Source organism: Mandrillus leucophaeus, unplaced genomic scaffold (assembly GCF_000951045.1).
Source record: "Mandrillus leucophaeus isolate KB7577 unplaced genomic scaffold, Mleu.le_1.0 Scaffold329, whole genome shotgun sequence".
Classification (NCBI taxonomy): domain Eukaryota; kingdom Metazoa; phylum Chordata; class Mammalia; order Primates; family Cercopithecidae; genus Mandrillus; species Mandrillus leucophaeus.
In genome coordinates, this window is record NW_012103465.1 from 598,423 (window position 1) to 621,845 (window position 23,423).

The 23,423-nt window shown below is 42.4% G+C and overlaps 1 pseudogene; it reads left to right on the forward strand.

The window, feature by feature from the left end:
- The window catches only part of LOC105545456, a 174,290-nt pseudogene extending 161,708 nt beyond the window's left edge, over positions 1 to 12,582 (forward strand).
- Positions 12,583 to 23,423: the final 10,841 nt, after the last annotated feature.

Genomic DNA, 23,423 nt, shown 5'->3' on the forward strand with positions numbered 1-23,423 from the left:
TTTTTTTTTTTTTTTAACCTCATTTAGTCTTTAACCTTCTCAGGAAGGTACTATAACTAGCCCCCTTTTTATAGATGGAAAAACTGAGATATAGGAAATTTACATAAGATCACTCAGGTCATCTAAAGCGACAGAACCAGGAATTGGAGTAGCCAGCAGATTCTAACAGCTTGAGCTTTTCAGTACCACACTCTCCTGGGAGGTGGTATTTAAGATAAGGAGAGGCAGCTGCTGAGATGACAGCACCAAATTATGTTAGCAGCCATGAGGCCCCGCTCCAGCTACAGTGGTTCTAAGAGGGAAGTATTTACATGCCAATGAAGGTGAGTCACTAAAAATCAGAATCCTTTCTTTAGAATTTCTAGCAACCCACAATATCTGCTTCCAGAATAGGGTAGAGACTTTTCAGAGCTCCTATATATCTTGCCCTACCCAAGTTATGGCTAATTTCTGTTATACCATCAATCCCCAGAGAATCAAAGTGGAGATGGACTTGGAAATGATATTGAATAAAAGGCAAAAGATTGAAGTCTGAGTTCAGGAATGGATTTAGCCCTTCTGGGCCTTGTTTTCCTTGTGTGTAAAATGAAAAAAATAATGCCCACTACATAGGATGGTGAGAATCAAACCAGACAGAGGCATGGAGAACTTTGATGGCACATATTTTTGACATGCAAGGATTTTTTTTTCTTTGTCCTATCAGTCAAAGGGCACATTACAACCAAATTCTATAAACACCTATGACAAGACCATGTGAATCCCAAAGAGCCTTCCTTTGTAGTATTATTATTAGTCTTGGTCAGGTCATGTTCCTTTTTTTTTTTTTCTTTTTTCCATCTGTAAGAGGAGGGATATTAATCACCAAGGTTGCCTCCAATTTTGGTATTTTGTGGTTTTGTGTTCCAGGTGTAAGAAAACCAAACCCAGGGTTTCTAAATGGCAGGTTGGGCACTTCTAGGCATCCTTACTCTTCTAAGGTGAACAGTCACATTCCTCACATCCCATCACTCACACAGGAAATCTAACATCTATTATAATTATAGTGGTTCCAATGGCCGGCAAGTTCAAGTGTTAGAGAAAAAGATAACTGGATTGTCTACCAGAGATGGGTGGATATCCCGTTTCACAGGCAACCTGTTAGAAGTGGGGTGATAACATTCTTACACTTTTGTTCCAGGTAGAGCCAGACACACGAGGAATGCAGGACAATGTGACCTTTGAGGGAGCTTCTAGCCTTGTGATCTCATGTGACTGCTTCACTGATAAGTATCACTTGAAGCTGATGTCAGGTATGACCAGCCCAGGGCTCTCACAGGTTTCCTGCCTCTCTGCAGGGTCTCTACACAGGGGACTCTCAAGCGCTAGACAATGTTAACTGGAGCGTGGTCCTGTAGCAGCTGTGTGCTAGCTGAATGCTCTCCCAGTCCCTCCAGAGCAGGGCTGACCCCATTCCAAGGGAAGCTAGTCCCCTGGGGAGCATTGGAGCTGTGGCTGGGAATGATGGATCCATTCTCAAAGGGAAAGAACATGAGGGGATCAGTCAGTCTGGTCAGAGTCCACTGCATAGACCACCCCCAGTGGTCTCACCCCCTGGGCTCTGCCAGCCTCAAGCAGGTGATGGGACAGTTCACCTATGCAACATGAAACCTGGTTAGCAGCCTCAAGATTCATCATGATGCCAGTGGGCTGAGTTGCTGGCACATTACCATGAGATGAGCATGGGTAGCCTCCCCAGGCCCCATGCAGTGGGAACCCACTATCAGTTCATTCTGGGTCTCCAGCAGGCCATGCTCATTTCTGCCTTGGCTGTTCCCTCCTGAAATGCTTGGTCCTCAGCCTTGCACAGCTGGCTCCCTTCTGTAACTCAAGTTTCATTTCAAATATCACTTTCTTAGGCCTTCCACGGACACAGCCTCCCCAACCCTCTATCACACACCCTGTTTTGTATTTCTTATAGACCTTTTCAATTTCTGAAGTAATCCCATTCATTTGTTTTTCATGTTTATTTTCTATTTTCTCTTTTAGAATGTGAGCTCAATTAGAACCAAGACCCTCTCTGTCTTCACCAATCAATGCTCAGCACCTAGAAAAATGTCAAGCAGATAATGCAGAATCAATAAATATCAGTAGAATTAGTTAATTCTATCTAGGACAGGTGTGCAGTGGCATGAACAGCGTTTCTCTCTATGCTTTAAAGCACTGGTGAGATTTCAAGACTCCAGGGTGGCTTTGGTAGATACTTTTGAATATCTAACCATTGTAGGTGCCATCCCCTCTTCTTCTATATAATTCTCTCACTTAGGAATGTTTTTGGTTGCAGGCAAAGGCAACAATAACAACAACCTATTAAAGTACACTGTGATATCAACAGATAGGTTTTCATTTTTCTCAAATAAGAATAAATCAGGAGGGATGCTGTCCAGAGCCAGTGCGGCAGTTCAACCATACAGGGACCTTGGCTCTTTCTCCTTTGTGTCTTCTATTCTTAGCACACGCCTTTCCTCTCATACTTGTCACATCATGGTTACAAGATGGCTGCTGAATCACCAGGCATCATGCCTGCATTCCAGAGAAGGAGAAAAGCAAAAGGAGTCAGAGCCATGCCTGGGAAATCTGTTGTTCCTTTTTATAAGAAAGACAAAAGCTTTCCCAGAATCATATCCAACTAACTTCTATTTATATCTTCTACATTAGAATTGGGTCACAATGCCACTCTCATCCAATTACTGACAAAGAGAAATGGGATTACTATGACTGGTTTAGACTATCACAATTCATCCTCGGAGACTGGGGTGGGAATGTATCTTCCCTGAGATCAAGCTATTGTCACACTGTCCTGAACAAATTGGGATTCTAATAGGAAAAATGAGAGAGACATGGCTGTTAGCTATACTATAGCTAAATGAACTAGAGGGGGATTTGACTGATAATTAGGCCTATACACTTCTCTTTGCCAAGAATTACAGCTGAGACACAGACACAGAGAAAAAGGGAGATCCCCTGCACCATTGTGTTTCTGAACTTTCTTGAGATTTGGTTGTTTAAATTCTTTAAATTTTATCAGATGCTTAAGTATTTTACTACCTAAAAGGGTCTTCTTTTCTGAAGCAAGTTCAAGGTGATTTCTGTCGTTTAAAACCAAAGTGTCTTTGTTACAAGAGCGTCTAACTACAAACATTCTGCATGGCCCAATCAGGCTGTGCTGCATGGTTTAATATAGGGTGTCAGACAGTCATTCACACCTCCCTCAGGAACAGCAGGGCCCTTTGCACCAAACCCTCTGCTCCTCCTGAGGTGACCGGAACACTGTAGACATTATGTCATCAGCCCGACAACATCCTCCTTTTCTCTTTCACGTTCAGACAGCAGTTGCTGAGGTCCCAAGTGAACAGAGAGGCCTTTGGACACTAAAGGCCTGTGTTGTACAGAGGGATGGAGGTTGTACATCATCATCCACGCTAACTAGTGGAGCACTGGGACTGCTGAGATATCACATCACAAGTCCATGACAAAGGCGAAAAACACACTGTACCTTCTGATCATTAGCCCAGTGCTCTTTTTCTTTTCTAAACCACCCGATTATCTAGGTCAAACACAAATACATTCACACAGTCATCCACACCCCCTCACACAGTCATCCCCCACAATGAGGAAAGACTATAATGTGTAAAGCCTGCCCAGCCCAGCTTAGGATTCCCTTCCTGCTAATAGCCACAAGGAATATTTTGGGGCAGATTACAAGGATTATCACTCACCTGTTCTACAAGGATATCTCCACAGATTTCTTGCTCTGTCATCTCTAAACCTGATCTAAATTCTTTGTTAATGTGTATCTTTCCCCAACTTATGCAAATTTTAGACAGGGTTTCTCAAAATGTGTTGCTTGTAACTTACAGGTTTTACATGAACAAATGGTTCTGTCAGATAACTTTTGGGAACACCTGGTTAAAGAAAGTTAAACGGCTTTTTCATTGCCAGACACTGCAAAGCTGTCAATATTCTAACATGCATGATGAATATCTAAGAAAGGGATGCAGCATGTGGCATTTTCCAAATTTATTTAATCACTTAATGAAAGTTTTTTTCTTGACATATATGAAAGACTGATAATCTAAGAGATGAGCTTTGGGAGACACTGCTGGTGGGAAGGAATGCAGGGGTACATCCTAAAACCTCCTACCCGTAAGTACCAACAGACATATTCTGTGACTTGGTTTAGTAGGTAAGGCCTGAACTTAGGTGTTCCCTAGTAAATATTGCCAGATAGTTAGAACTGCCACTTAGCACACAGCACCCGAGTCCTGCATTACAGCTGCTATGCTGGGCAGAAGCACCTTGCTGTATGGGGGGAGTATACTGTGTTCTTGGACTAATCACGTTATTTCTCTCAGCATTAGGTTCCCCTCCTTGAAAATAAGCATTTTAGGCCATGTGAGAATGGGAAGAATGAAGTCATTACTGGAGAGTTGAATACACTATTAGTTTTCTTCTGTTCCAACCTTTAATCCAAGCAATTTTGGTTGATGTGAGGGTAATAAGCCACACTGACTTCAGTGACCTGACATGAATTAAACAGTTATTTGTCTTGTCTAGATCCACTTTCCCAAAAAGACCACTTGGCACAACATAAAAATATCCTGCCTACCTATATGCAAACATATCCCTAAATATCTGGCACTGATTCCGTTGCCACCTAAACTTTATATGCTTCAAGCATCCCTGAACTGACAACATGATTTCAGGAGAATTAAATGCCTGGATTGACAATGGTTCTGCCAAAGCTTCATCTGTAGGCCATCCAGAAACAAAAGCTCCTTTTCCTGGCAGGGTATTTTTCAAGGGTAGAGAAAGTCAAGTCAAAGAAGAGAATAACTGAGCAAACTCATTTATCATCAGAATTTAATAATATAAACTGCAATTCATAAAATAAGTCTGAGAGAATTTTGTGTCTAACTCTAAAGGTTCAACATTAATAGCCATGTGATAATACAAAAAAAATCATTGTTTATCTTTATCCCCAAGAGGAGTATGTTCAGGTTATATTAATAAGGATCATAACTTCTCTGAATTTACTTTGGCCTTATACTCCTCTAAATGGAATCATCTGAAGTGTCTGAGAAAAGTTCAGGTTTTAACCACATCCCTGTCTCTTAGTTCTGTGAAAGAAGGAATTGTCTCTGTAGCAACGGGAACAATAATATTAAAAGGCATAGTAGTGTAATAGGAAAAAAATGAACAAGAGCATCAGAGGACCAAGATTCTAGTCAGTTTTCAGATAGTTGATGTGCTTAGGGGTTGGACTGTGTCCACCAAAAAATTCATATGTTGAAGTCCTAACCCTCAGTACCTCAGAATGTGATCTTCTTTGGAAGAGAGGTCTTTACAGGGGCAATCAAGTTAAAATAAGGTCATTAGAGTAAGCCCTAATCCAGTATGACTGGTGTCTTTATAAGAAGAGGAAATCTGAATACAAACATGCAAAGAGGGAAGATAATGTGAAGAGACACAGGGAGAAGATGGCCATGTACAAGCCAAAGAGAGAGCCCTGGAACACATCCTTTCCTTACAGCCTCAGAAGGAGCCAATCCTGCCAACCCTTTGACCTGTGGATGCTCCATCTCCAGAACTGTGTGAGACAGTAAAGTCCTGTTGTTTAAGCCACCCAGTTCGTGATACTTTGTTATGGCAACCCTGACAAATTAATGCAGCTGTTTTCCTGGGTAAGTCTTTGAATATCTCAGGGTCTCAGTCTCCTCGTCTATAGCATTAGGGGGTAGATGGCCTTTGGAATTGCTTTTATCTATAAAGGTTAGTGATGAATGATACAGGTAGCCTCCCTCCAACTCTCTTGAGATGTGCACAAGTACCATCTTCTGAGAAAAGCTTTCCGTCTTATCTACAGATCAATGGATTATAGATGGGTTGAAACCAGCTTTGATTATCCCATCTGGCCACCCTAATTTATAATTCAGTAATGACTTTAGTAAGCAAAATAAGGAGGATAGGAGGCTCATTGTCTCCTGTGAAAGGCTACAAACTCAGTTCATCTCTTTTTACAAGGAATTCGTCATCTGGAAAAACTGACTTCTAACAGATTCTAATGGAGGTGCTAGGGTGGGGCTCAGGCAAAAAGATCAATAACAAATGTAAATTTTATGATGCGGTTCTCCATGGCGGAACCTCTGTCAAACAAATAATAAAAGCACACATTTTGTGCTCTCTTCACAACCCATTTCTGGACTCTCTGTCACTCAAATATTTATCCTGAAAGAAAATGTTTCAGGCACAACTATTAAACTTCTGAGTGTTACTATCCTGTTCCTTCTCACCAATAGAACAGTTAATGACAAGGACTTTTTGCAACATTTATCAACCTCTCATCAGCAAGTATTATCTTGGTAAAATCCCAAACTATTAATGCTTCTTCAAAGCCTGGAATATAGTATTAATGTCAGAATCATAATGGGTAAGAGGAACAGTTTGGCAACAGAAATTGTAATTCTAAATGCTATAAAACAGAACTAATGTTCTAGCTCCCCTTCTCTATACCTCATTGAATATATACTTTCCTGCCAAAAGAAATAGGAAGATAAGCATCCTACTCTATAATACAATTTTATCATTGCAAACCAGGGTCACCTTCTTAAGTAGCTGAACAGCTGGCTTAGCATCAAGTATACTAAAATAAAACTCAACATACTTTGCAAACATATATCCACCATTTAAATGGACAGTGCTTGCATCAGTCAGGATCCCAGTGAGAAAGAACACTCATATTAGGATAATTCAAAGAAGGTTTATTTAATAAGGAATTTTTTACAAGGGTGTATACAAGATGTAATAGAACCACAAGGGTTTGCAGGTAAAAACTGAAGATTAGAAGCTGAAGTGCTTACACCACCCTTATGCACAAGGAGATAAGGAGGAGTTGCCAGAATCAGGAAGAAGAAAGTCATGTTGAGAGGAGAGCCCAATACCCTGATTTTACTTACCTCCCTCACTTCAGTTTCCTCTCAGGACACCCCATTGTTCAAATCCAATTACAGACAGACAGAAAGAGTGCCCATTAATGTGTTCCATGAGGGTCAGCCTCTAAAGACCAGGGTGAGTAGATTTGGAGGGGGTGATTGGACAATATGTAGCATAGTGCTAAATAACCCCAACAAACTCATTGGGATACTACTTGTAAATTCTGAGAGTCGAAAGATGTCTACTCCTGTTCACCACTTTATTCCCAGCTATATCATTCCAATACCAATGAATTCTCTGCTTCTCTTGTTACCAGTGGAGGCTGTCTAGGTTCTGGGCATCTTGAACAAAGAATTGGACAAAACGCACAAAACAAGGAAGGAATGAAGGGATTTATTGAAAATGAAAGTACATTCCATAGTGCGGGAGTGGGCCTGAGCATAGGGGCTCAAAGGCCCTGTTACAGAATTTTTAGGAGTTTAAATACCCTCTAGACAATTCCATTGGTTACTTGGTGTATGCCTTACGTAAATGGAGAGGAGGAAGTAAAATTACAAAGTCATTTACTCAGTGTACACCCTATGGAGAGGATATTTCCTGTCATAGCTGAAGTGTGAATGGGTCTTATGTCCCCTGCCTCCAGATCCTATTTTCCTGCCTCACTCTGAAGCCAACTGGGTGGCAACAATTCAACTTGATTCAGACACTAGCTACCCAGAGTTACCCTAGACCCTACACAGTAAGGCTTCGGTTCTATAAGAAGCCCTCACTTTAGATGCTAGCTGTACATGATGTCTCCAGGCTACCTGCACTTCTGCCCAGTCTACCACAAATTTGGGGGTTTCCACTACAACTCCCCAGGTTCAATAGTTTGCTAGAATGACTAGCAGACTCAGAAAAGCTATCTACTTTCAATTATACTTTTATTATAAAGGATACAATTCAGGAACATCCAAATGGAAGTGATGCACAGGACAAGGTATGGGGCAGGGAGGGGACACAGCTCTTCCATGCTATCTCTGGGTAATACACCCTCCCAATATGTCAATGTAGTCACCAACCAGGAGGCTCCCTTAGCCTTATTGATTCAGAGTTTTTATGAAAGCATCGTTACCACATAGACAGGATTTACTAAAGCATTTCCTACTGCTGATTGAACTCAGTCTCCAGCCCCTCTCCCCTCTCTGGAGGTGGGGAGGAAGGCAGGGCAGAGCTGACAATTCTAACCCTATAATCAGGTGGTTGGCTCCTCTGGCGACCAACCCTTATCCTGAAGCTATCTAAGCACTGCCCTCTTTAGTCACCTCATTAGCATGCAAAAGACACTCTATCACTCAGGAATTTCCAAAGGTTTTAGGAGCTCTGTACCAGAAACTGGGACAAAGACCAGATACATATTTTTTCTCATGTTACACCAACACATTGTACCACACAGGACCTGGCCCATAACAGACACTCAATATTTACTCATGGATGATGCAGTCTTCAGCAGGCCACTCTAGGGTTCTTTCTTCATTCTTTCCTGCCTTATTTTCAAGGTATTAGTGCATCTGTTAGGCCTAAATTCTACATGGCTTTAAGATCCACGTCCCCCTCTAGCTGGATACCTTGAGAAGACAAACCTTAATGGCTCCCTGAACCTTAGAGAAATTCATACCTCTTGACATCCCAGGCACAGGTAGACTCAAAGAAGAAATATTCACTAAGATCTTTTAGAAATGGATTCTTAACTATTGATGAACTAGCTTCTTCAGTCTCTTCACAGTTTCATCTCTTCCATCATCAACCACCAGGCTCTTAGGTCCTTAAAAAGAGGAGGAAGCTAACGTTGGACATTTTCTGGGGGTGGTGGGATATTTTGTTCTAATGTCATATGCTGTACATCATGCTACCAAAAAGAATGTACGTTCTGGATGGTTACGCAATGATGTGAGTTCCACCTTATTCTTTAAAAACTCCAAGTGATCAACATTTTACATATTACGGGGGGAAAAGATTTCTACCAGGAGAAAATGTGAAACCAGGAATGAGGAAAATGGAAGGATGGAGCAAGGCTATTCCAAATCAACTTGAGAAAACGAAAGTGAAAAACATAAACCCATTCAGGGCTCACGTATCTTGAAAACATGATGTGAAAGTTTGAGACTTAAATAGGGGTAAGGCGGAAGAGTGTTGAAGTTTTGTACCTATGAGCAGAGCAAGGTGTCATTCTGATGGCCTGACAGGTTTCCCTATGGCTAGTAATGGCTTTCTAACATTAACAAAAATGGACAAAGCTCTATTACCAAACTCTAGGTTCTCTACATGAAGAGTTATCCAATGGCTTGAATAGGTCCTTTAGGGGAACATTTTTAGCCCTGCTCACACAGTCATAGCGAACCTTTCTGTGGAAGTGGGGTGCCTTTCAGCCTAAGCAACAGTAGTAAATGGATTCCTGAATTTCTTCAGTTGAGTGTCCTCTCTGGGTAATGCATCCTCTGTGCATGAGACACTTGCTTTGATTAGTAAGCACACATATCATCACTTCAGGCACTGATCAAAAAAATGCAGCCAAGAATAGATTGTGATATGCAGCCTGCAAAAGTTTGCTAGAGACTCTTGATACTAGGAACAATTGCCTAAGGTCATTGTTCTAAAGCCAGTTGATCATCCTAAATAACCAGGTGGGGAGGGATAGACAGGTAGGTCATTGAAAGGAAAGACAGCAACAGAGAATGGAGTGAATATCTAAGCCCCACTCAAAGTTGTACTTAATCAAAATTTCTAAAGGGAGGGACTTTTAAAAATCACAGCCTTTCTCCCTCCCCACAATCATACAGTAGTGAAAGGTAAATCAATTATCCTTTCCATATCTCTACACTATACTTACCTGGATTGGGTACATTAAAATAACATGGAGAATCTTTTCCAAATATTCTGAACCTCCTCTCTTCCCTTCATCCCAGCTCTTCTTCAGTTGAGATGCACTGAGCACTACTTCTCTATTACACTCAGCTACTAAAAAGAAATATATTTGGGTCACATATCTTAATTCCCTGCTGACATACTTTAATGGAATTAATATTTAACAATACACACTTGACTTAGATCAGAAATGCCTTACAGGAGTTACCTATTTGAATTTTACATTGTTACATCTTCTGGAAAATCATAGTTTCAATCATCTGACACATTGTCCCATGTCTATTACATAAACCCTTCACAAAAATTTCATGTCAGAAGAGAGGTGGTCCCCCCAGCAGAACATGTCTGTGTCTTTCTAACAGACCATGATAATGAGATAATGCAAAGCATTGCCCCAGTGTCTCAGTTGCTAGGAAACAAGCCTTTTTTAAAGAAATAACTGTGCATATTGATAAGAATCCTTTGAAGTGGAGCCTTATAAGCCAATGCTGTCCAATAGAACTTCCTGTGATGACAGAAATGTCCTATACCCATACTGTCCAATTCAGTAGCCAGTAGTCACATGGCTAGTGAACACTTAAAATGTGACTAGTGCAACTGACGAATAAATTTTACATTTTATTTAACGTCAACTAATTTAAACAGTAGCATGGCTAGTAGCTACATTGAACAGCATGACTGTAAGGTTACTTTTTCTTTCAGACTTTGGAGTTAGTACTTACACAGAAGTAAAACAATAGAATTTTTTATGGTAGTTTCAATTTAGGTGCAAATACTATGCTTAAATTATGAGTGTTATTGTCTTTTAGTAACATTGTTTGAAAGGATTTGTGCTTAACCGGCCTCGACTATAGAAGTTTGGCTGCTTCCAATAGAGAGGAAGAGTCTCACGTCCTCTCTCTCGGGCAGACTTATTTAACAGGACATGTCTCTGGTCTGGGCTGACAATAGAATCGCTGACCCTCTGCTGAACAGTGCCACCCCACCTAAGTGATGGTGGGGAGTGGGGATAACATGTATTCTCCCCTCAGCTAGGGAGGGACCCTTCAATATTCCAAACCCACCTAATAGAGGGAGGGCAGGAGGTGGCTTTAAAGCTTGCTTTGTGTAATTCACACATGGAGAAAGTGCTCTCTGTGTAAGGAAGAGCCCAGTGGGTTTGCCAGATTTCTCAACCTCGACACTACCGACATTTGGGTCTGATAATTTCTTTGTTGTTGGGGGCTGAATTGTATTTTATTAGATGTTGAGCAGCATTGCTGGCTTCTACCCATTAGATTCCATAGCATCCCCCATTCCTCCTAGCATTGGTAACTGAATATTTCCCCAGGCGCTGTCAAATGTCCTCTGGGGGGCAAAATCACCCTGGATTGAGAACTGTTGACTTAAACAGTAAGGTTTTAGACTGGACACAACTTAAGAAAGGAGACCCAATCTAGCTTAGTGTTTTTTTTTTTTTTTTTTGGCTGTTATTTTGTTTTATTATTTTCTTTAAATTATGCAGTCCCTAGCAGATGCCTGGTACATGATATGCATTCAAGTAAATATTGCTTGGATGAATGAATAAAAAGCCACTATTATATATTTTTAACCTTTAAATTATCTGCTTCAGTGCCTAACACAGTGTAAGAGCCAATGAACACATGTTTTCTGGTCTGTTAATATTCTTACAGGTGTAAACGAAAAGCAAGAATTCCTACCAATGACTACTTGAGGAAGAAAAATCATAGGAAAAATAAATCTTTTGCATGTCTTAACGTGCATGAAGCCATCTTCCTGGCCTGTTAGGAATTTAAGCTAGAAATGTAAGTCTAAAAATACAGACTTACCATGTCCAAAGGAAGTGCCATAATTGCAAGTGAAAAAGCAAGGCTCCCTTTCTTCGTTGGGCCGGTTACCGACCCGGCCCAGTCCGTAGGCGGGGGGAAAGTTGAACTAATAAAGTTTGTACGAGTGGAGGCGGCGGCAGGTTGAGTGGAGGAGGCGGCGGTGAGGTCCCGGACCAGGCTTTGAAGAGCTGGGGCTCCGGGAAGACACGCTGAGGGTCCTAGCTGCCTTCCTTAGGCGTGGTGAGGCTGCCGGGTCTCCTGTTCCAAGTCCACTCAGCCCTGCCCAAGAAGAGCCAACAGACTTCCTGAGCCGTCTTCGAAGATGTCTTCCCTGCGCCCTGGGGCGAGGAGCAGCACCCCCTGAGTCCCCTCGGCCTTGCTCTCTGCCCATCCGCCCCTGTTAGGGTTCAGAGCCTGGCCCAGCTACTCCAGACTTCTATGCCTTGGTGGCTCAGCGGCTGGAACAGCTGGTCCAAGAGCAACTGAAATCTCCGCCTAGTGCAGAATTATGGGGTCCCCCACCCACAGAGAAGGAAGCCATACCGCGGAGGCTGGTGGCCCTGCTGGAGGAGGAGGCAGAAGTCATTAACCAGAAGCTGGCCTCGGACCCCGCCCTGCGCGGCAAGCTGGTCCGCCTGTCCTCCGGCTCTTTCGCCCGCCTGGTGGAGCTGTTCTGTAGCCGGGAGGACAACTCTCGCCAAGCCGAGCATGCCCCGGGCCCCCGCCTCCTTCCCCGGAACCCCTGGCCCTCCTGGCCCTGGCCATGGAGCTAAGTCGGCGCATGGCCGGGCTGGAGGGCACCCTGGCCGGATTCAGCATGGAGCACGTGCACAGCTTCACGCCGTGGATCCAGGCCCACGTGGGTTGGGTGAGCCATTGAAGCCTCGCTCTCCGGGCCTCACTTTACCCAACTGTCATGTGATAGAGGTTCTTAGGTTCCTCTCAAACCTCAGGTATTCTCGCAGCTCCACTGCGTTCGTTCTGTGTTGAGCCCTTGCTGTATGCCAGGACTGCAGTGATGAGTGCGGACGCTATGCCTGGCGTTAACGACTTGGTACACTAATACTGTGAGCGTGAAACCAGTGACTGAGGTTACTCAGGGAGAGGCCGAGCGAGGTGGCTCATGCCTGTAATCCCAGAACTTTTGGAGGCCGAGGCAGGGAATCATTTGAGGCCAGGAGTTCAAGACCAGCCTGGACAACATAGTAAGACCCCATCTCTACAAAAATTGAAAGTAATTAGCCAGAGTCAGGTGTGGTGGCTCACGCCTGTAATCCCAGCACTTTGGGAGCCCGAAGCAGGTGGATCACCTGAGGTCAGGAGTTTGAGACCAGCCTGGCCAGCGTGGTGAAACCCTGTCTTTACTAAAAAAAATACATAAATTAGCTAGGCTTTGTGACAGGTGCCTGTAATCCCAGCTGCTTGGGAGATTGAGGCATGATAATTGCTTGAACCTGGGAGACAGAGATTGCAGTGAGCTGAGATCGCGCCACTGCATTCCAGCCTGGGTGACAGAGTGAGACTGTGTCTCAACAAAATAATATAATAATAAAAACTGGGTGCGGTGGAAAAAAATAAAAAATTAAAAAATTAAAAAAAAAAAAAAGAAAAAGCAAGGCTCCTTGACCTCCTCACCTCCTCTCCTCACCAAAGTTCATCTGGGTGCTGGGTCAGTAAAATTCCTTCCTCACTGACTGTGGGAGCCGGTCCTCTTCAGCACCAGATACAATCTCCAAGAGCCCAGGCTGCCAGCTTCCCTGCAGGAGAAAAATAGACAGCTCGGTTCAGTTTGTGGTTCCTGAACCTTTAAGCTTCATTTGCCAGCAGGTAATGCTTTTATCTCATTTGTCACAATCAAACCCTGAAGAATAAATCTACTACCTAATTAAAGCTAAACCGTCTGCACCTAAAATTTAGGAGACGTCTCATCTCCAAATACATATGGAATAGCATGGCAGGGAGAAAATAAAGGCATTCCCACCACGTACAGATTTAAACTGACAATACATTTAGCATAATCTGCCCTTCACCGTCTCTTTACCTAAACTCTTTATGGCATTTTAAGCTTCCTGGACAAGATTTTCTATTTAATGGGAAATATCACTAAGTTCCATATCACTGGCTGTACATTTAAAGAACTGCTGCATTCAAACAACCAAAATCATTAAGGCACACTGCTATTTTTATCAGGGATAAGGTCAGAGCATTTATTATAATTAAACAAAGGAGCAGAAGGAAGGAATAGTGGTTTGCCGGAGACAAATTAGAAACACCTGGGAGGTGTTTAAAAGTCCCAAGGGTCAGGCCACACCTCAGATCAACTAAATCAGTATCTCAGGGGGAATACCTAGGCATTGTAATTTTTTAAAAAATAAATGCTTTATTTTAGAACACTTTTAAGTTTACAGAAAAATTGAAAAGGTAATAAGGAAGTTTCCATATATGCCACATCCAATTTCCCCTACTAATAACACCTTACATGAGCATGGTACATTTCCTGCAATTAATGAGCCAATACTGATACATTATCATTAACTAAAGTCTGTAATTTATTCATGTGTCCTTAGATTTTCCCTAATATCCTTTTTCCTTTTCCAAGATTTCCTCTGGAAAACCCCAGTACATTTGGTTATCATGATGTTTTAGGTTCTTCTTAACTGTAACAGTTCTCAGATTTTCCTTGTGTCTGATGACCTTGACTTTTTTTTGAGGAATACTGGTCAGATATTTTATTGAATGTCCCCCAGTTGGGGTTTGGCTGATGTTTTTCTCATTATTAGACTGTGATTATGTGCTTTTGGGAAGAATACCATAGAAGTAAAGTGTCATTCTCATCACATCTGATCAAGGGCACATACTGTCAACATGACGTTGATGTTAACCTTGATCACCTGGCTAAAGTAATGTATGTCAGGTTTCTTTAGTATAAAGTTACTCTTTTTCCACTTTTCCATATTTGTACTTTTTGGAATAAAGCGAATATGTTTAACCCACACTTAAGGAATGGGGGAGTTATGTTCTACTTCCTTGAGAGCAGAATATCCACATAAATTAGAAGTATTTAGCACAGGAAATTTGCCTAGTCTTCATTTATTTATTTATTCAATAATGTACTCACATCCGCATGGATGTACATATATTTATTTCACGTTTTGGGTATCAGTTCAATACTAAAGTACTGTATTTATTTTGTTGCTCAAATGTTCCAACTTTGGCTACTGGTAGTTCTTTTAGTTGGCTCTATGACCCTTTGACATATCCCCTTTGTTTTGTGTGTGTGCATGTGTGTGAGGGTTTTTGTTTTTTTTTTTTCTGGAACTTCCTTACTTTTTGGCATACAAGATGCTCCATGCACACCTTCTATATTTTCTTCTGTCATCCTAGAATCAGCCAGTTATCCAAGCTGTGGTTCATTTAGTTGGAAAATAATATTAGAAACCGAGAGCTTGGTGCTAGGTATACTCACTGCTACTAGGGTGTCATTAACTCTAGACCTTCTCAACTGACAGAGCAAGGAAATACGTGTGCATATATTAACCCATATCGATATAAATACACATATCTATAAATATTTCTATATGTAACCATCAATATCTATAATAAGCCAATAGGAGTTGATATGATGTCTCCAACTATTATCCATTACCTCATAGATGATTCCAGCCTCCTCGTTTTGCTTATCTGTAACCTCCCACACCAACAGTGAGAAACTTGGCTCGCACCATTATCCATCCATTTACTTAATTGCTCAGTTCTCATATGCATGTATAGCAGAGTCAGAATTGCTAACTTGTACTTCCACAGAAACAACTTTATCAGCTAGAGTAGCATGCTTATGTTATAGGCTCCTTTATAGCCTTTACTCTCACAGTCTCCATTCATTTCTAAAGTTGTTTAGGTCACCACCATTTTTCCTTCACACTCCTCAGTGAGGTTGTTTTAATACATTTGTAATACAGTTAGCTTATTTTGTCATAATTTTGCATTTCATCCTGGAAACCTCCAATCCCCTAAACGATTTGTTAAAGTCTCACATACATTAAAGTTCACTCTTTGTGTTCCAAAGTTCTATAGGTTTTGACAAATGCATAAAATTATGTAACCATGATTACAGTATTATATAGAATAGCTTCACTGTCGTAAATAATCCCCCGTGCTTCACTTATTCAGTCCTCTGCTCCTTTCCCTAAGCCCCTGGAAACCACTAATCTTTCTATTATCTCTATAGTTTTGCCTTTTTCAGAATGTCATTGAATTTGAATCATATAATGTGTAGCCTTATCATACTGGCTTCTTTCACTTAGCAATATGTACTTAAGATTCATCCATATCTTTTTGTGGCTTGATAGTTCATTTTCTTTTATTGTTGAATAATATTCCATTGTGTTGATATGCCACAGTTTGTCCATTCATGTATTGAAGGACATCTTGGTTGCTTCCATCCATAATTTTAGCAATTATGAATAAAACTGCTATAAACATTCACATACAAGTTTTTATATGGATATAAGTTTTCAAGTCAATAACTTAGTTTACACATCAGTAAAAATATTTGATTACTAGATAGTATATTAAGACTGTCAGGCCTCTTGAGCCCAAGCTCAGCCATCATATCCCCTGTGACCTGCAGGTATACATCCAGATGGCCTGAAGCAACTGAAGAACCACAAAAGAAGTGAAAATAGCCCGTTCCTGCCTTAACAGATGACATTTCTCCATTGTGATTTGTTCCTGCCCCACCCTAACTGATCAATCGACCTTGTGACATTCCTTCCCAGGATAATGAGTCTCATGATCTCCCCACCCTGCACCTTGTGACCTCCACGCCTGCCTGAAAGAGCTAACCACCTTTAAGTGTACTTTTCCACTACCTACCCAAATCCTATAAAACTGCTCCACCCCTATTCTCCCTTTGCTGACTTCTTTTTCGGACTCAGCCTGCCTGCACCCGGGTGATTAAAAAGCTTTATTGCTCACACAAAGCCTGTTTGGTGGTCTCTTCACACAGACTCGTGTAACATTTGGTGCCAAAGACCTGGGACAGGGGGACTCCTTCGGAAGACTGGTCCCCTGTCCTCGCCCTCTCTCCTTGAGGAGATGCACCTACAACCTCGGGTCCTCAGACCAGCCCAAGGAACATCTCACCAATTTTCAATCGGGTAAGCGACCTCTTTTTATTCTCTTCTCCAGCCTCTCTCGCTATCCCTCCACCCTTCAATCTCTTCCTTCCTTAATTTTGGTTCCTTTCCCTTTCTGGTAGAGACAGAGGAGACGCATGTTATCCGTGAACTCAAAACTCTGATGCCGGTCATGGACTCGGGAAGACAGTCTTCCCTTGGTGTCTAATCACTGCAGGGATGCCTGCCTGATTATTCACCTACATTCTAGAGGTGTCTGATCACTGCGGGGATGCCTGCCTTGACCCTTCACCTTGGTAGCAAGTACCACCTGCCCTCTCTCCGTGTCTCTACCCTCTCTTTTTTCTAAACTTACCTTTTTACTATGGGCAACCTTCCACTCTCCATTCCTCCTTCTTCTCCTTTAGCCTGTGTTCTAAAAAACTTAAAACCTCTTCAACTCTCGCCTGACCTAAAACCTAAGGTCTTATTTTATTCTGCAACACCGCTTTGCCCCAATACAACCTCGACAATGGTTCTAAATGGCCAGAAAATGGCACTTTGATTTCTCCATCCTACAAGATCCAGATAATTTTTGTCGAAAAATGGGCAAATCGTCTGAGGTGCCTGATGTCCAGGCATTCTTTACACATCTTTCCCTCCCTACTCTGCTCCCAATGCCAGTCGTCCCAAATCTTTCTTCTTTCTCTCCTGTCTGTTCCTTCAGTCTCCACCCCAAGCTCTGAGTCCTTTGAATCCTCCTTTTCTATGGACCCATCTAACCTCTCCACTCCTCCTCAAGCCAGGCCAAGCCAGGTCCCAATTCTTCCTCAGTCTCCACTCCCCCACCCTATAATCCTTCTATCACCTCCCCTCCTCACACCTGGTCCAGCTTACAGTTTCTTTCTGTGACTAGCCCTCCCCCATGTGCCCAACAATTTCTTCTTAGAGAGGTGGCTGGAGCTGAAGGCATAGTCAAGGTTAATGCTTTTTTTTTTTTTTTTTTTTTTTTTTTTTTTAAGCTGACCTCTCCCAAATCAGTTAGCATTTAAGCTCTTTTTCATCAAATACAAAAACCCAGCCCAGTCCATCGCGCGTTTGGCAACAACCCTTAGACGCTTTACCGCCCTAGACCCAGAGGGGCCAGAAGGCCATCTTATTCTCAATGTGCATTTTATTACCCAATCTGCTCCCAACATTAGAAAAAGCTCCAAAAGGATTCCAGCCCTCATACCCCACAACAGGACTGAATTAAACTCGCCTTCGAGGTATACAATAATAGAGAAGAGGCAGTCAGGCAGCAACGTATTTCTGAGTTGCAATTACTTGCCTCCACTGTGAGACAAACCCCAACCACTCTTCAGCACACAAGAACTTCAAAAAGTCTAAACCGCAGCAGCCAGGTGTTCCTCCAGGACCTCCTCCCACAGGATCTTGCTTCAAGTACTGGAAATCTGGCCACTGGGCCAAGGAATGCCCGCAGCCCATGATTCCCCCCAAGCCATGTCCCATCTGTGCAGGACCCCACTGGAAACTGGACTGTCCAACTCGCCCAGCAGCCACTCCCAGAGCCCCTGGAACTCTGGCCCAAGGGTCTCTGACTGACTCCTTCCCAGATCTTTTCGGCTTAGTGGCTGAAGACTGACACTGCGCAATCGCCTCGGAAGCCTCCAGGACCATCACAGATGCTTTGGGTAAATCTTAGATTGGAGGGTAAGTCCGTCCCCTTCTTAATCAATACAGAGGCTACCCACTCCACATTATCTTCTTTTCAAGGGCCTGTTTCCCTTGCCTCCATAACTGTTGTGGATACTAATGGCCAAGCTTCTAAACCTGTTAAAACTCCCCAACTTTTGTGCCAACTTGGACAACATTCTTTTATGCACTCCTTTTTATTTATCCCCACCTGCCTAGTTCCTTTATTAGGTTGAGACATTTTAACAAAATTATCCTCTACCCTGACTATCCCTGTACTACAGCCACATCTCATTGCCGCCCTTCTCCCCAACCCAAAGCCTCCTTCGTGTCTTCCTCTTGTATCCCCCTACCTTAACCCACAAGTATGGGACACCTCTACTCCCTCCATGGCAACCGATCACACGCCCATTACTATCCCATTAAAACCTAATCACCCTTATCCTGCTCAACGCCAGTACCCCATCCCACAACAGGCTTTAAGGGAACTAAAGCCTGTTATCACTCGCCTGCTGCAGCATGGGCTTTTAAAGCCTATAAACTCTCCTTACGATTCCCCCATTTTACCTGTCCAAAAACCGGACAAGTCTTACAGGTTAGTTCAGGATCTGCGCCTTATCAACCAAATTGTTTTGCCTATCCACCCTGTGGTGCCCAACCTGTACACTCTTTTGTCCTCAATACCTTCCTCCACAACTCACTATTCTGTTCTTGATCTTAAAGATGCTTTTTTCACTATTGCCCTGCACTCCTCATCCCAGCCTCTCTTTGCTTTTACCTGGACTGATCCTGACACGCATCAGTCCCAGCAGCTTACCTGGGCTGTACTACTGCAAGGCTTCAGGGACAGCCCTCATTACTTCAGCCAAGCCCTTTCTCATGATTTACTTCCTTTCCACCCCTCTTCTTCTCACCTTATTCAATATTTTGATGATCTTCTTCTTTGCAGCCCCTCTTACCAATCTTCCCAGCAGGACACTATCCTGCTTCTTCAAAATCTCTACTCAAAGGGGTACCAAGTATCCCCCTCCAAGGCACAAATTTCATCCCCCAACATTACCTATCTTGGTATAATCCTCCAACAACATACATGTGCCCTTCCTGCAGACCATGTTCAGTTAATCTCCCAGACCCCAATCCCCACCACCAAACAACAACTCTTTTCTTTCTTAGGCATTGCTAAATATTTCTGACTCTGGATACCAGGGTTTGCTATCCTAACCAAACCACCTTAAAAGCTCACAAAGGGTAACTTAACTGATCCCATAGACCCTAAGTCTTTTCTCCATTCTTCCTTTCACTCTCTCAAAAAAGGCCGTGGAGACAGCTCCCACACTAGCACTCCCTAACTCATCTCATCCTTTTTCCTTACACACAGCTGAAATACAAGGCTGTGCTGCTGGAGTGCTCACACAGGAACCAGGCCCACAACCTGTTGCCTTTCTATCAAAACAACTTGACCTCACAGTTCTAGGCTGGCCCTCATGTCTGTGTAGGGCAGCAGCTGCCGCTTTAATACTTCTAGAGGCCCTCAAAATCACAAGCTATGTTCCACTTATCCTCTACAGTTCTCACAACCTTCAAGCATTAATATCCTCCTCACACCTTTCACATTTATTGTGTGCCCCTCCACTCCTCCAGCTCTATTGACTCTTTGTTAAAACTCCAACAGTAACTATTACCCATGGGCCTGATTTCAACCCAGCTTCTCAATGAGCACCCAACACAAGTCCTGAATCACATGGCTGTATTTCTTTAATACACATAGCATCTTCCCCCTTTCCTCTTATTTCCATTCTTTTCAATTCCAAAGACAAATTCTATTCCATTCCAAACACAGACCACACTTGGTTAATCTATGGCAATTCTTCTAAACCCCATCAATTTTCACCAGCTAAAGCTGGATATGCTATCATGTCCCATACCTCTATTATTGAAGCTGCTGCACTTCCTCCCTCCACCACTTCCCAACAAGCTGAACTGATTGCTTTAACTCATGCGCTCTCTCTTGCTAAAGAAATGCACATTAACATTTACACTGACTCCAAACATGCTTTCCACATCCTCCATAAACATGCTGCCATTTGGGCTGAAAGAGGTTTTATCACCACACAAGGCTCTTCCATTATCAATGCCTCCCTAATAAAGGCCCTCCTTAAGGCTGCTCTTCTGCTGGCAAAGGTTGGAGTCATTCATAATAAAGAACACCAGAAACCTACTGATCTTATTGCAAAGGGAAACGCCTATGCCAACAGGACAGCAAAAAAAAAAAAAAAAAAATTGCCAATGCCTCCACACCCACTAATATTTCAACCCCCACTCCAGAGGGCCAGTATTTTTCTTTCTCCTCTATCACTCCCACCTACTCTTCTTCTGAAAACCTGCTCTACCAGTCTTTTTCAACGCAGGACAAGTGGTTCTTAGATCATGGAAAATTCATTCTTCCTGCCTCACAGGCTCAGTCCATTCTTTCTTCCCTTCATGACCACTTCCATATGAGATACAAGCCTCTGGCTCTCCTTCTGCAGCCCCTCATCCCCTTCCCTTCATGGAAATCCATCCTTAAGACCATCACCTCTCAATGCTCTGTCTGCCATGCCACCAGCCCCCAAGGCTTTATCATGCCTCCTTCTTTTCCTACGCACCAGACTCATGTATTTACTCCAACACAAGATTGGCAGATTGACTTTACTCATATGCCTCATGTCCATAAATTTAAGTATCTCCTGGTTTCGGTCAACAACTTCAATGGATAGGTCAAGGCCTTTCCCACTAGCTCCGAAAAGGCTACTGCAGTCATCTCTTCCCTTCTAACAGATATAATTCCCTGATTTGGCCTCCCTTCTTCTATTCAGTCTGACAATGGTCTGGCTTTTACTAGTCAAATCACCCAAGCAGTTTCTCAGGCTCTTGGTATTCAATGAAACCTTCATACCCATTACCATCCTTAATCTTCAGGAAAGGTAGAACGAACTAATGATCTTTTAAAAACACACCATACCAAGTTCAGCCTCCAACTTAAAAAGGAAAACTGTATATTTTTAAATGAAGAGTGTTGTTTTTACCTAAATCGATCTGGCCTGGTATATGAAAACATAAAAAAACCCTCAAGGATAGAGACCAAAAACTCGCCAAACAAGCAAATAATTATGCTGAACCCCCTTGGGCACTCTCTAATTGGATGTCTTGGGTCCTCCCAATTCTTATTCCTTTAATACCTGTTTTTCTCCTTCTCTTATTTGGACCTTGTGTCTTCCATTTAGTTTCTCAATTCAGACAAAACTGCATCTATGCCACCACCAATCATTCCATACAACAAACGCTCCTTCTAACAACCCTAGGATATCACCCCTTACCATAAAATCTTTCTTCAGTTTAATCTCTCCCACTCTAGGCTCCCACACCACCCCTAATCCCACTCAAAACAGCCCTGGGAAACATCGCCCATTCTCTCTCCATACCATGCCCAAGAATTTTTGCTGCCCCAACACTACAGCACTATTTCGTTTTGTTTTTCTTAGTAATATGAGAAGACAGCAATGTCAGGCCTCTGAGCCCAAGCTAAGCCATCATATCCTCTGTGACCTGCACGTATACATCCAGACGGCCTGAAGCAACTGAAGAACCACAAAAGAAGTGAAAATAGTCAGTTCCTGCCTTAACTGATGACATTCCTCCATGGTGATTTGTTCCTGCCCCACCCTAACTGATCAATTGACCTTGTGACATTCGTTCCCTGGACAATGAGTCTCATGATCTCCCCACCCTGCATCTTGTGACCCCCACCCCGCCCACAAGAGATAACTACCTTTAACTGTAATTTTCCACTACCTACCCAAATCCTATAAAACTGCCCCACCCCTGTCTCCCTTTGCTGACTCATTTTTCAGACTCAGCCCACCTGCACCCAGGTGATTAAAAAGCTTTATTGCTCACACAAAGCCTGTTTGGTGGTCTCTTCACACAGACTCGCATAACAAAGACTATGTTAAGCTTTATAAGAAACTGCCCAACTGTCTTCCCAAGTGGCTGTACTATTTTGCATTCTCACCAGCAATGTGTGGGACTTTCTGTTTGTCTACATCCTTGTCAGCAATTGATGTTGTCAGTTTTTTAAATTTTAGTCATTTTGATTGGTATGTAATGGTATTTCATTACTGCAACTTGCAATTCCCTAATCATAAATGATGTTGAATATCTTTTCACATGCTAATTTTCCATCTGTATATCTTCTCTGGTGAGGTATCTGTTCACTTGACCATTTTAAAATTTGATTGTTTTCTTATTGTTGAGTTTTAAGAGTTCTTTGTACATTTTAGATACAAGTCCTTTATCAGATATGTGTTTTGCAAATATTTTCTCCCAGTCTGTGGCTTGTCTTTTGATTTTCTTAACAGTGTCATTCACAGAACAGAAATTATTCATGTTAATAAAGTCCAGCTTATCAATTTTTTCTTTCATAAATCATGCTTTAGGTCACATAGCTAAAAACTCATCACCAAACTATGGTCACATAGCTTTTCTCCTATGTTTTCTTCTGAAAGTTTTATAGTTTCATATATTGCATTTTGGCCTATGATCCATGTTGAGTTAACTTCTGTGAAAGTGTAAGGTCTGTGTCTAAGTTCGCTTTTTTTGTATATATCAACTTTCAATTGTGCCAGCACCATTTGTAGAAAAGCTTATCCTTTCTCCACTGAAATGCCTTTACTCCTTTGTCAAAGGTCAGTTGAATATATTTGTGCAGGTCTATTTCTGGGCCCTCTATTCTGTTCCATAGATCTATGTGCCTATTCTTTCACCAGTGTAATACTATCTTGATTACCGAAGCCTTATAGTAAGTCTTGAAGTCGGATAGTGTGACTCCTTCAATTTTGTTCTCCTTTTTTAGTATTGTGACAGGCATTGT